At 33.7% G+C, this 13,499-nt stretch overlaps 1 pseudogene; it reads right to left on the bottom strand.

The window, feature by feature from the left end:
- Positions 1-12,047: 12,047 nt before the first annotated feature.
- LOC103020330 (olfactory receptor 8H1-like) lies at positions 12,048-13,299 on the bottom strand (annotated as a pseudogene).
- Positions 13,300-13,499: the final 200 nt, after the last annotated feature.

Genomic DNA, 13,499 nt, shown 5'->3' with positions numbered 1-13,499 from the left:
CTCTATCAACTCAGACCTTTGACTTCCCTGCTGAAAAACGGTATCAAAAGTTAGAGAGGATCCAAGTCCAAAGACCTGATAATCAGCATTGACCTAGACTCCCATAATGAGAAGAGTAACAGATGCGAAGCAAATATTTAATGACTTCAAGTTAACAATTTATATATGATTTTCATTTTTTTAAAAATGGAACTGACAAGTGCTAATGCAAAAATTCCAAGTTCACAATCGTGAGGAATTGGTTGCACTCTAAAAGACATCTATCTGGAATGATTTTTGAAGAGATTCCTCTGGAGATATACCATCCTCTACCCTAGTCTATCACTGGGACCCAAATCATATACTTAAAAGCTTACCTGCTGTAATTTAATTATATGGTATTCTTAGAAAATATAAAGGTTGTTCTATAATTTGGAAATTTAATAATACCTATGTGTAGCAGTCTTAAATTTCAACACTTAACAGTTAATTAACAGGGTCATTTTAGAAGCTTAGTAAGATATTAGGTGGACATATCTAATAGTTCCTTGGACTCAGTAAATCATTGCTAAATTTTGAAATACATATATATAAAACATAATAAAATAATATATATTTTACAAAATGGTATATATAAATATATACATATATTTACACATAATATATAAAATATAATATACATATAAATATATATATATATAAAAGGAAACATCCTGCTTATTTTACATGTTAATGGTAGAATTCCCTATACTTTTTCTTCTATCACATATCCTTTCTTTCTATTGGTGAGCTATGACCAAACGAAGAACTTAACCTATGACGTAGCCAGATTGTTCCGTGTGTGTGGTCAGGACCATCTTTGTTTCCAACATGAAGCACATGGTTTTCTATGGCCTCAGGCAATAACTAATTCATTGCCAAACAGTAGTTTTCAAGTCAATGATAAAAAGCCTACAAAAGGTAAAATGATTTGTTATATTTAAAACAAAAAATTAAAATACAACATGATTTCACTAGAAATTAGAGAATTTATTTGCCTAGTTATATTGACATAAATACATGATAAATAACTAAAACTGAAACTGGTTTGATATTAATGCAAGTTTGTTTCAGACATTTAGCATTCTGCTTGAGTAACCCAAAGGGACCTGACCTTATAAAAAGTATGCTTAATCCTTTAGTATCTCTCATGTTCACGGTGTTCCCATTTTATTTACCCATTTGTTCCTTTAACTAACATTTAGTCAGTGAAGGCATTTTGTCTTCTTGTCATTAAAGGCACTTTCCTTAAAGCTTACTGGAAGGTGTAGGCATGTAAAAATAAAAACTGTCTCACTGTGAGAAACACACACACAGGCACACAGTAATGAAAAGAGGATGATAAAATTAGACTTACCAGGGATTTAGTCATCAAAAGGAAACCCCCTTCTCTTTCAGCACTCTTATACCTGTTTTCAGGTTTACAATCAGACAACAAGAAGAGAAAACATTGTGTAATATTTGCAAAATTCACCATAAAGTTTTTGGCATATAACTATATATCCCTTGACTACAAATCTGAACCCCATGAATTCCCAACATGATGACTTGGATCTGTTGTTTTTGCTGCTGCTGTGGTTGTTAGCACAGAGCTCTATTTCCTATATAACGGACCCTTAATGATATTAGGAAGTTGATGGAAAACATGTTGGTGGTTTTTTTTTTTTTAATTAATTAATTAATTAATTAATTTTTTGGCTGTGTTGGGTCTTCGTTTCTGTGCGAGGGCTTTCTCTAGTTGCGGTGAGCGGGGGCCACTCTTTATAGCGGTGCGCGGGCCTCTCACTATCGCGGCCTCTCTTGTTGTGGAGCACAGGCTCCAGATGCGCAGGCTCAGTAGTTGTGGCTCACGGGCCTAGTAGCTCCGCGGCATGTGGGATCCTCCCAGACCAGGGCGCGAACCCATGTCCCCTGCATTGGCAGGCAGATTCTCAACCACTGCGCCACCAGGGAAGCCCATGTTGGTGGTTTTGATGACAGTTCTGGATAATATGTATATTACCTTACATTGACAGGATAAAAATAAGAGCCAAATTAGCAAAGTAATTGCTTATCATTATGTACCTTCTTGAGAATTAAAATCTGGTTTTTAGCATAAATTTAGATTTTTATTCAGAATTAATTTTGTTCTCAGTGTATTTTTAAAGCAGTCCCACGATAAAGGATTGTATTCTCTGAAATCTAGTGTTAAACATTCTTTTTATACCAGCATTTCTTTTTAAACTCACAAATTTATAGGTGTTAATACACATTGCAATCATGTTACCACCTATGTCAATAAAACATGTATGTATTTTTGTAATGCAGGCATACAGTGATTTTTAATTGACTGTTTTTTGGTACATACACAAAATAATTGGCTAAGAGTAAGTATGCCATCTAGAAAAACAAACACAAAATCTTAAGTATCAATAAAATTGAAGCTCATGCTCTCAGTTTCATGCTCGGCTGGTAGGTCAGTACTTTGAAAATTTTTAATTACATTATTATTGTATTTGTTGTTTATTTATTTTTTTTAAGCAGCTTTGTAGCTGCTTATAAGCCACACCCCATAAAGATTCTAGATTGGTAAGTCTGAGATTGACCCACAAAAGTGAAATTTTCAAAATGTCTCAGGTCCATGGACTATTTCCAAATACTAGCTTAGAAGGATCTCATAGACTTGTCTAATTAATTTACTTTTCCATTGTTATCATTATATTTTCTTATTTTACTTACCTTTAAAAGGGATTTAGTATTACAATGAGAAAACAAGACAGATTCTTGGGGAAGAAAAACATACATGTCTAATTTTTCTTGTCACATTAGGTAGTTAAAAAGAGGAATAAACTATATTAGATGGGCCATATCACTTAAGGGTGATCAACATATTAAGATATTAGGGCAAAAGAAATGGTACTACATTTTTTCCCCTCTAGCACGTGTCTTGAAAAAATTAAACTTTGAAAGAATTGGGCTGTAAACCTGTAACCTCAAATTTCCATCCGTCATCTTACTTCTTTCAACAGACTTTTATTAAGCAGCTATTAAATGAGAGATACTGTACTTTGTGTGGGACTGCAAAGACGGGAATAAAATTATCTCTACTTCTGTATTCCGTAGAGTTGGTCGGCTCTTTCAAGATTCATAATTTGCCTCAGTTCTTCAATATTCTGACATTTGGTGAGGTATTGTGGCAACCAATGTATAATCTGCATAGGGGCTATGGTTGTCCATGCTATAGGGTCAATGGACATGTAATAAATGCTTGCTCAATCCAGTTCATAGTTCTTATAAACTCATTTTGACTTCTAGTTATTAATCCACCATATTTAACTTTTTATTTAGATATTTTCAAACTTAGAGTTTCTTCATGCACTTTACTCAGCTTCATGAATGCTAACATCTAATATGACTACAGCATAATTATTAACACAAAGAAATTTACATTGATATACTAGCATTAATGAAAGTGCAGATTGTATTCAAGTTTACCAGTTTTTCCACAAAGTCCTTTTTTTTGTTTCAGCATTCAATCTCGAATATCATGCTGCAGTTTGTGCTTTGTCTCTTTAGGCTTCTGCAATCTGTGACTGTCCCATTTTCTTTCCTTTTCTTTCATGTCCTTGATGATTTTCAAAATTACTGGTCAAGTATTTTGCAGGATGTCTCTCAATAAGTTAGCCTGGAGTTTTCTCCTGATTAACTTGATGTTATTCATTACGGGAAAAAGCACCAGTGAGATGATATGTACGCCCTTTTCATATTATCAGAAGATATATGATGTTGTTAAGTGATATTACTAGTGAATTTAAACTTGGTCACTTAAAGTAGTGTCTGCTAGACTTCTTTACTGTAAAAGTATGATTTGTTACTGCGTAATTTATATAAACTAACATTTATATGTAATTATATATCTTTATATGTAATATTGATATTCTTAGTTAATTAATATCCTTTACTATGCAATATATATAAATTCATATATATGGAAGAAAATTTAGACTATGTAAATATTTCATTTATACTTTTTGGCATCCATTAATATGTTGCCTCTACCAATTATTATGGTGGTGTTTTCATAGTAAATTTCCATTTCCCTTATTCTTTCAACATATTTTAGTTGAAAATATTCTTTAGGGAAGAGTTGTTCTTTCTTTCTTATTTATTTATTTATGTATTTATTTACTTATACCAATATACACTCATTGATAAGTATTTGTACTTTGGGATTATTATCCAATACTGCCATCACTTATTTTGTTGCTCAAATCATTTTAGCCTTGCTAATGAACCATCATTGAATTATCTCCTGCATGCCTTACCGTTCTGACATGCTCTTGTTTTTTGTTTGTTCCTTTTGTTTTCACTTCTTACATCCTGGCAGTACAAAATGCTCCAGGTTTATCTTAAAATTTCCTGAACTCAGCTCTAGAAACAACCACTTCTCCAAGGATCCCTGCTATATTTTATGAGAATAGGGTATTTGGAAACCAGGATATTGACAACGTATTTTATTTTCATGCATGCACTGATATTTTTCCCTTAAGACTGTATCACAAATATTTAATATTTTTAGTGCTTTTAAATTTTCAAGTCTTTGTAATTATAATTTTCCCCAATGAAGACTCTATGCTATAGTTGAAAATGTTTAGATTTGGGAAACATAATTCTGAGTTTGTGTTCAGAAATATCATTTAACAGCTTTATGACCATGTGAACATTTCTTAATCTCTTTGATCCTCAGTGTCCCTGCCTGCAAAGTGACAATAGTAATCCCTGCCTCACGTGTTTGTGAAGATGAAATTAAATAATACATATAAAATATCTTGCAGGATATTGAGATTATACTATGTAGTCAATCAACATTTGCCACCCCCTTAATATAAATGCCCTTATAATAAGCTGTTATAGCCACACATCCACATGCATTGAATTGTTTCCTCCACCATTCAACTGTCACTCTAATCAGGATTTTTCATTGTTTATTTTTTTAAAGTAATGCTTAATACACATTGATTTGTTTCCTTTGGATAAGTGACCCAAAGTAGTATTTTGCAGCCAAAACTGCAGCTTTTTCCTACATATTAGTGTGAGGTTTTCTAGAATAGTTTGGCCAATTTTAATTTCCATGAGTATTGTTCCTGACCATCAGTTTCATCACAACTTGCCTGTATTGACCATTTAAATCTTCTCAAGCCCCATATTTAAAAGAGCTTGAAAAATCAAACATTATCTTATTAGGTATTTATTTCATTACTATGTGAGAGCAACACTTCCTCATATCTTTGTTTTCGATTTGTATGTCTGTGACTTTAAATATTATTGAAAATATGACTCCAGTAGGTAGATGTTTTCTGTTTTGTTTTGTTTTACTGTACTTGGAAAAACTCCTAATTTTTAAATTATTTAAAAAATTTACTTACTCTTTAATATCCCAAGTGCCAGTACATATAAGAAAACAATACTTTGAAATAATTAACTCACTGATTTGTTAAACAAGTCTTGCTAGATCTGAGAAGTTAATTTTTGTCACCTTTAATATTTTAGTCTAGAGCTATAGGGAAAATCCACCCTCTCAATTTATACTGAATATCTTGAGTAAGAAATATTTAAAGACGTCTTAGTTCCTCATGGTTTTAATGATATTCCTAAACAATACCTCTATCTGTAATTTCATAACATTTCAGAATGCTCATTTCCTTCACTTTCACCCCTTACATTTGATTTAATAAGCTTCCGTTTTTTTTTTGATTTTGATCATTTTCCACTGATCATGTTCTCAAGTCCATTTCTGAGTAGAAAAACGGAAAAATCCTATGTCTTCAAAATGTTTCTCATGAAATCAATTAATAATTGGTTTTGACTTTTCCCCTCATTCATGAGATTCTGAGTACATTCATTATATATTTATGTCTATTAGGGTATAATAACTAAACTTTTAAATAAACAGAATTGCATTGATGAAGGAATTTCATTTTTTACAGGTCTTTTGAAAAGTCATTTAATATAGTATCAAGATAAAATTTGTATGTTTTACTAAAGTTTTCCATTATTAGAAATCTATTGAGATGAAAACAATTAGAAAACTGAACAAATTTTATATACAGACTTTATTGTTATGCTATAAATTACTTTGCAAAACATTAAAACCCATCGATTTAAATTTTATTCTGAGATTATGAGATGTCATTAAGCAAGCTACTTGCCATGTCTTAAGGACTCCCTTATTAGGCGGTAGTTTTGCTTTTGAAAACTAGTTATAGCAATAACACTGGTTACTTATTCTGGTTTTGAAAATGCATGACTGTTGTTTCAATATGCAATCAAAATATTTGACAATGGGATTATCCTGGAAGAAAATATGGACCAAATAGAAACAATGAAATAAAATTTGCTTTAACACATTTTGTTACATATTTACATAAGTGTAATTGTCAAGCAGTAAGAAAAAAGTCCATAGACATGTTTTAGCAGATGAGATGTATTGCTATGAGCTAAGTATTATTACGTTTGATTATCTACAAATAATAAATGTTAATAAACATTCTTTACACAAACTCAAAACTGTTGTTTACTACATATCACAAAAATGTCACCAGCAAAGATTATGTTTCCTTTCTTATCAACTGTGGCAAGGACAATGGTACTGGACTGAGTTTCCGATGCATGTCTGAGTAAGCAGGGCAATGAACAATGCAATGATGAACATAAGCAACATGGCATTCTAACAGTCCTTTTGTTAAAATAAAACTATTAGTATTTTCAAAAGGCTGTACTGTTTTATGGATGTTTCCTAAAGGCTGAGTAGTGCATTCCAATGTGCTCTGATATTATAGAATTGCTATTTGGGTATTTCTATTAAACTACTGGCATGGAGTTGCCATAAAAAAAGTTCTTTGGTGACTGTGGAATTATTTTTTAAAGTTAAATAGTCAAATTTAACAGTTCTAGGCTGATATGGAATACAAAATACATACAGGAAATTCTATTTGTTTGTATAAAATGGTAGGAGGCCTGTGTACAAATATATGAATGTGTGTGTGTTTGAATTCTAGCTCTTAAATCTTGATATTTTTTGATCTTGGTTAAGCTTTTAACTCCACAGATCCTTTGTTTCCTCAACTGTAAAACGGATTAGCTCTTCTAGAGTTGTAAAGAAGAAGCAAGATTGAGTCCACTCTCTGTAAGTGATTCTCTTGAGTTATGTGTAGGGGTGTGTGTGTATGTGTGTATGTGTTTCTGTATGTATGTTTGTGTGATTATACTTTCTTCTAGTTGGCTACAAACACTGTTAAGTATGGCGGAGAAGACATGCCATAATTTATAACTGATACATTGCTATTAGTTCTAACTATATATGCATATGCTCCATTGCATTGTTATACAAATTTAGTCTCCAGTGTGTTTAAAAGACAGGATTTTGCCATAACATATCATTGCCTATAAAGAACATAAAATATTTTATGTTCTACAAAAATCATCATTTTTATTTCATGTGTTCTCGAGAAAACTAAAGGAAAATAACCTGACATCATCTCCAGGCATCTCCCCCCATCACAAGAGGGAAGCTGTGTCAGGTGTACTGTTCTTATCATTCATCTCATTTTGAAGCAAAGCACAATACTCTGGCTGTATCATCCATTGTTAATGAGAAGTGAGATATACGGCTTTTAAAGTATATTATTAGGGAAGCAACAGTCCTTTTAGCTGATCAGAAAATGGGGAACAGTTAATGCCATGGTCAAACCCAGGGTTCTAACCCCTTTCTGCAAAATCAAAATCCATTAGTTGCGAGGGCACCAGCTTCTCTTATAGCTTGAGCTTGAGGCTGAAGAACAAGCCTTATAATTGATACCAAGCAAATGGACAGAACACTGGCATTGCCACAAAGGGGCATCACCACACCTCTAGGTGAGTAAGGGCTGGCGCCCAAGACTTGCAGCTGTAAACGATGCCAGAACATGTGACCTGAGCTGCCACTTCAGCATCTGTTCTGATTGTACAAAACTTAGGGGCTGAAAACAATAACCATTCACTTTTCTCAGGAATCTGCCATGTGGGTAGAGCTGGATAGGGATGAAGTCTTTCTGCTTTCCAATGTCTGGTATGTTATTTGGGATCACTTGAATAGCTTAGACTGGAATAGCTGGAGGTGTACTGGGCATCTCTTTTTGAGGCAGTTTTAGGCCATCTCCCTTTAAAAACTCTCCAAGGGTTCTCTTCAACAAGATGGCCTCGGAATAGTTCGTGAGCAAGTATTCCAAAAGACAGAGGCTGATGCTGCAAACTTCTCATGTCCTAACTTTGGAAATTCCAGAACACCATTCCTGTTGTTTCCTATGTGAAAGCAAGTCACTAAGACCACCCAGATTCAAGAGGAAGAGTGTCAATGAATTTACAGCCATTTTTAATCCATGATAACATTCCATCATAATTCATCCTCTTAATTTCTCAACTCTATACTCTTCACAGAGGCTTACAAAAAAAGCAACCAGGAGGGATTTGTTTTGGACAAATTAGCCCTTAATTCTACTTCCTCTCTTCTCATCCAAATGGTGACTTCCACGATTTATACCTTACTATATCAGTGATCCACACCATTTCAACTAAAAATTACTGTAAGCAGAAGCCCTGACATGGCTATGGGACACAGCTATGTATATTTAGGATTGTATAAACGTATTTTTCGATGTATAGAAAAAGAAAAATGTGGCACCACTTGAAGTCTTCTAGTAAACCAGGAGACAACCCATCTAAAAATCCTCCAAGAGAAGATGTCCAATGATGCTGACGTTCAACAATCATCTGGACCTTCTCCAATGCAGGAGACTGCTGACGTTGATCTCTATACAACAAAATGTCCTGGCCAGGATGTATATACCTGCTTCCCTCCTTCCTTCCTTCCTTGCTTCCTTCCTTCCTTCCTTTTCTTTTTCTCCCTTACGTTCTTCTTTAGTATTAAATTTCATAAGGGCATAGATAAAGATACATTTTTAAATCCAGTATCACTGGAGTTCCATGAATGAAATGTGGGAAACTGGATATAAAAAATTTTTCAGTCTTTAATTTACTGATAAATTATCAGTATATTAATCTTCAAAGGTTATCCATCTGAAATTGAAAATTAGCTCGTGTGGCTAGTGATTCTGTTTTGGATTACTGAACACATAATTCCTTATCTATTTTTTATTATGAGTTATTTGTTATCGTCAAGATATCCTTTTCACCCAGAAAAGACTACACACAAGTAAAACTTTCTATATTGTCATTTAACAAGCAATGTTTTGCTGTAACGAAGACAACAATCAATTTTTTCCCTTAGTTTTGATTCAAATTGCAAAACATAGTATTCTAATTATGTAGCTAGTAAATTGCAACACTCACTTTTGTCAAGGCTCTTAAACATTGCCACAAAGTTATTTAGTTAAACTCCTTAATATTTTAAATTGAATTTATAAATTTATTTTCATTCCTTCTTAATCAGATTAGGTATCTTGTTAACAAATAAACACAAGTCTGTAAATACTGCTTATATATTAACACAATATTATGGTGCATGTACTTAGTGCCACTGAACTGTACAGTTAAATATGGTTAAAATAGTATGTTTTATATTACGTGACTTTTACCACAATAAAAATTTTTTTAAAAAAGACAAATTATCTTGATTATTTCAATACAGCTTAAAATCAAACTAAGATTTTCTTTCATTTTCAAAAAATAGCTCTAAGTCAACTTTTGAATTATATATTTGAAATTAGGTTTACAAATATGATCAGTCTGATGATCTAATCTACAACGTCTCTCAAACTTTGTGTTTTATTAGTTGAAGTATATCATTTTATGTTTAATAAGAGAAAATTTAATAATGCAATCTCAATGAATTGAATAATACACCACAAGGAGGAAATAAAGTTCAGAAGGAAAAACATAAATGGAATTGTAAGATGCTCCATGTAAAATCAGCTATGCTAATTATTACATACCAAAAGAAAGACTGACAAACTAAATCAGGGTTTATCGACCTCAGCATTATTGCCATTTGGGACTGGATGATTTTTCATTATGGAGACTGTCGTGTTCATTGCAGGTCAACATTAGATGCCAGTAACTTCTCCCCTCTCCAGTTAGGACAACTAAAGATGTCTTTAGACATTGTTAAATATCCCCTGTGGGGCAAAATTGCCTACGTGGAGAGCCACTGGAGTAGATTAAGAAAACAAATAAATAACTACAAAAACAACAAAAAAACAAGAAACAAGTATACGCAATTTATAAGAGATACAGGATACAGACAGGTAGAATGCAAGAAGATGGGGAAAGTTATACAACGCAAACACACACTTGGAGGAAGCTGATGTAACTATAATATCTGAAAAAGCAAACATTAGGGGGAAATATTATTTATAAAAAGGGATATTCCTTAATTGTAAAATAACAACTTAAATAGGAAGGAAAAATGATCCTAAGTTTGTACTTACCTAATAACTTGCTTCAAAATACTTACAAGAAAGGAAGTGATAGTGAGATAAGAAAGTGAGATAAGATTATGTAGAGGAAAAATTTAAAAAGAAAGGAAATTTTAGCACTCTTTAGTGTTAAAGTCACACTTCACCCGACTAAAGTGAATGGGTTGTCATAAAATCTGAATTTATTGTAAATTTGTAGCTTTACAACTTGTCTCTGTTAAAAAATTTAAAACGCATGAGTCAAGCATTTAATTCAGAATTTATTTTTAGTGATCTAACCAAACCTATAGAAATCAGGAGAAAGGCAATGATTTTTTTTTGATACACACAATTTCAACGAAAAAAACAGTTTACTGAACCTTGTTGACACATCACAGAAGGTAGGATTTTTAATGTTTTCAGATAGCCACCAACGTGATATCACTTCATGCAGGTCTTTAACTTGATGAATTTACAAACATTTCATGTCCAAAGCACTGCAATATGAGCGTCTCAATTTTTCCTATGTACCCTAACACATGCATCCTCGATTTCAATGACAAGGGATAATCAAAGGTTAAACTTGCAGGTGTATACTGAAAGTTGCAAAAAAGTACATAGGAAATGACAGAAATATTGTTTATGTACATAACATATGCATACGTAACTATCAATCTAGAGGAACACACACAAAGCTGTTGTTAACTCTTAGGGCATTTCTATTTCCTTAAATTTTTCAGTATTTTTCAAATTTTATCCAATATTAATATATGCCATTCTAAATCCAAAGTTGTGAAGTGCTGAGTTTTTCCTTAGCTGTTTGTGTGCTTGTCCTTTAAATCAGCCAAAAGTATAAACCACAAGTGAATATTCTTTAAGAAAAAACCACTGTGCATTGAAAATACTCAGGAATGTGAGTGTTCTAATGGTAATGGCCAGCATGTATTAGTACTGCCTTAAATGGTTTACATCTATTGTCTGGTTTAATCTTTACAGTAACTCTATGGACCTGGATTTATTATTTATTTTGTGCAGTAGAGGAAACTGGAGGCTTAAAGTTTCAGTGATTTTAAAGGGTTATACAGCTAAAAGGGTAGCAGATCTGGAATCTACATCCTGGAATGTTTGTTTCCAAAGCAAGTGCTTATGATCATTCTGCTATATTGCTTCTCCACAAAATGAATGAGATAATTTCTAAACGTGTTATCATTGTTCCCAAACGGGAACTATTTTCCATCGTAAAATTCTCTGAAATGGATTATGCATGGGAATGTGTATGACATAGTTTAAAAGGTGACAACTATATTTTTCATTTTGCAAATCAGTTGCCCTTAAAACCACATATATTTAGACCATAGACTGAACATGTTTCATGGTTTCCAATTACAGTGTGGATTGCTAAAGGCACATTCCTGGAAGTGCCCAAGATCATATTAGGTCAAGCAAAGGATGGTTCAACAGAAAATAAATAAATAAATAAATAAGTAAATAAGCAAATAAATAAATAAATAAATAAAGGATTCAACTGTTTCTGGAAAAAGACCAAAGATATACATTATAGGAAAGAAAAAAAAATGAACTTAAAGTCTAGAATCACTGCTATTTTAATTTCCCGTAGCCCTTTCTCTTCTGCATGACATTAATGAGAGCATTTTTTACTTCTTTATTTCTAAGACTATAGATGAGTGGATTCAGCATGGGGATGACAATAGTATAAAAAACAGAAGCCACTTGATCCTTTCCCAAAGAGTTGGACTTAACTGGTTTTAAGTAAGATCAAATCGTAGTGCCATAAAAGATGGTGACTCCCGGAAGATGGGAGGCACAAGTAGAGAAGGCTTGTCGCTTTTGTGAAGTGGAAGTAATTTTCAGAATAGCAGACAGGATGAACACATATTGTGATGTGAGGCACCATGTGGGTGGAGCCAGTGAAAATGAATATCACGATTTCAATGTTGTGTGTGTCAGTGCAGGACAGGACTCAAGTTGGGGGAGCATCGCAGAAAAAGTGATAGATTATATTCGAGCCACAGAAATCCAATCTGCTCATGCAAAGCACATTGACAAAGGCGTCCATAAAGTCACTCAAATAAGATCCAAAGACTAGGCAGCAGCAGCATGTTATGGACATAACAACTGGGTGATGCAGAGGATTGCAGGTAGCTACATAGTGCTGATAGGTCATTGAGGAGAGAAGGAAAATTCAGTGGCACTGAAGAGAACAAAGAAATACATCTGGGTGGAGCAGTTCAGGTATGAAATATACTTGGTGGAAGTCAGTAAATTTTCTAAGGTTTTAGGGGTAATGACAGTTGAATAACTGAGGTCAAGAAATGACAGGTGGGCTTCCCTAGTGGCGCAGTGGTTGAGAATCTGCCTGCTAATGCAGGGAACACGGGTTCGAGCCCTGGTCTGGGAAGATCCCACATGCCGCGGAGCAACTAGGCCCGTGAGCCACAATTACTGAGCCTGCGCGTCTGGAGCCTGTGCTCTGCAACAAGAGAGGCCGTGACAGTGAGAGGCCCGCGCACCGCGATGAAGAGTGGCCCCCAATTGCCGCAACTAAAGAAAGCCCTCGCACAGAAACGAAGACCCAACACAGCCATAAATAAATAAATAAATAATTCCCATTTAAAAAAAAAAAAAAAGAAATGACAGGTGACTGAGGAAAAAATACATGGGGGTGTGAAGCTGGAGATCCAGGAGGATTATCAACATCATCCCTGCATCCCCCAACACAGTAGTTAGGTAAATCCGGAGATATAGTGTAAAGGACCAGCCAGGTCTCTTTAGAATCTGTCAATCCCATGAGGATGAAGTCAGACACATTTGGGATATTCCTTCTACCCATAGTGTTCAATGCTTAAATGGCTGAGAAATCAAATTTAATACTTAGCAGGAATTACTTACAAACGACCTGTGTTTCTGTGAGCAACATTACATATTTACATTAGTGTTTCTAGGAAGTGATAATAATGAGGTGTGTACAGTGTATGAAGAGAAAAATCTTAATTTGATTGCCAAATACAGAAATAGGTATAAATTCACATT

Source organism: Balaenoptera acutorostrata, chromosome 9 (assembly GCF_949987535.1).
Source record: "Balaenoptera acutorostrata chromosome 9, mBalAcu1.1, whole genome shotgun sequence".
In the NCBI taxonomy this organism is placed as follows: domain Eukaryota; kingdom Metazoa; phylum Chordata; class Mammalia; order Artiodactyla; family Balaenopteridae; genus Balaenoptera; species Balaenoptera acutorostrata.
The sequence above is the reverse complement of the archived record's forward strand: the minus strand, read 5'-3'. Positions and strand labels throughout refer to the sequence as shown.